Source organism: Salmo trutta, unplaced genomic scaffold (genome assembly GCF_901001165.1).
Source record: "Salmo trutta unplaced genomic scaffold, fSalTru1.1, whole genome shotgun sequence".
Lineage (NCBI taxonomy): Eukaryota > Metazoa > Chordata > Actinopteri > Salmoniformes > Salmonidae > Salmo > Salmo trutta.
In genome coordinates, this window is record NW_021823434.1 from 180016 (window position 1) to 182081 (window position 2066).

A 2066-nucleotide genomic window follows, 5' to 3' on the forward strand; every position below is an offset into this window, starting at 1 on the left:
GACACCTCATGAAGCAATTCAAGTCATGAAATTATTTTAGTATTATTTGGTACTTTGGTGTACAAAGGAAACAAATAAATTATTATTTCAGAACAATCCAAATGCAGCATCATGTTTTAGGATGAGGAAGATTGGGGTTTGCAAAATTATGTCTCAAATGTATTTACCATAAAGTCAATCTAGTCAGTGACTATCATATATATTCACTCCACTTGGATTATTTCAAATTTTGTTGTGCTACAAAGTGGGATTGAAATAGATTTAATTGTGATTATTTTTAAACAGCCCTGCTGTGAAGTAGTAACTAGCATCAAACGCCCAGCTTGAGGAAATTAGACAATTTTCTGTAAGGTCCTTCAGTCGAGCAGTGAATTCATAGTCATTTAGACAGGTTACCTTGGCGTTCTTGGACACAGGGATAATGGCTGTCTACTTGAAACATGTAGGTATTACAGACTGGGTCAGGGAGAGTTTGAAAATGTCAGTCAAGACACTAGCCAGCTTGTCAGCGCATGCTCTGAGTACACATCCTGGTAATCTGTCTGGCCCTGCGGCCTTGTGAATGTTAACCTGTTTAAAGTTCCCACTCACATCAGCTACGGAGAGCATGATCACACAGTTGTCCGGAACTGTTGGTGCTCTCATGCATGGTTCAGTGTTACTAGCTGCAAAGTGAGTATAGAAGGCATTTAGCTCATTTGGTAAGCTTGCGTCACTGTGCAGCTCGCATATGGGTTTACCTTTGTAGTCGGTGATCATTTGCAAGCCCTGACACATCCAACGAGTGTCAGAGCCGGTGTCTTAGGATTCGTTCTTAGTCCTGTTTTGATGCTTTGCCTGTTTGATGGTTCATTCGAGGGCACAGTGAGATTTCTTATAAGCGAAATGAGTCTCGCACCAAGAAGACAGTGAATGTTCGAGTGGTCTATTTACAGTTTGGATTTAAATCTGATTGAAAATCTATAGCAAGACTTGACTGTCGAGCAATGATCAAAAACAAATTTGACAAAGCTTGAAGAATTTAGAAAATAATGCACAGCTGTAATCGCTGCCAAATGTGTTTCCTCACATACAGTATATATTTTCTTTTCATTAATTAAAATTGTAACATTTTCTTTCACTTTGGAATTACAGAGTACTTTGTGTAGACTGTTGACCCAAAAAAAATACAATTGAACCTATTTTAATCCCACTTTGCAACAATAAATCCAAGAGGGATGGCGATTTATGATAGGCAGAGTAAACAAATTAGCTACACATCAGATAAAAGACTGCTTAACAGTATTTCCTTAGAAAAGTGATTTAGCTCATCTGGTAGGCTCGTGTCACTGGGCAGCTCGCGCTGTGCTTCCCTTTGTAGTCTGTAATAGTTTGCAAGCCCTGCCACATAAGACGAGCATCAGAGCCGGTGTAGTATGATTCAATCTTAGCCCTGTATTGACGCTTCGCCTGTTTGATGGTTTGTTGGAGGGCATAGCAGGATTTTTTATAAGCTTCCGGGTTAGAGTCCCACTTCTTGAAAGCGGCAGCTCTACCCTTTAGCTCAGTGCGAATGTTGTCTGTAATCCATGGCTTCTGGTTGGGGTATGTACGTACAGTCACTGCGGGGACAACGTCCTCGATGCACTTATTGATAAAGCCAGTGACTGATGTGGTGTACTCCTCAATGCTATCGGAAGAATCCTGGAACATATTCCAATCTGTGATAGCAAAACAGTCCTGTAGTTTACCATCTCCTTCATCTGATCACTTTTGTATAAGCCATCTGGTTGCACATTTAACATGTTGATAGAAATTAGGTAGAACTGATTTAAGTTTCCCTGCATTAAAGTCTCCGGCCACTAGGAGCGCCGCCTCTGGGTGAGATGTTTCCTGTTTGCGTATTTCCTTATACAGCTGACTGAGTGCGGTCTTAGTGCATCTGTCTGTGGTTGTAAATAAACAGCCACGAAAAGTATAGATGAAAACTCTTGGCAAATAGTGTGGTTTGCAGTTTATCATAAGATACTCTACTTCAGGCGAGCAAAATCTAGAGACTTCCTTAGATTTCGTGCACCAGCTGATGT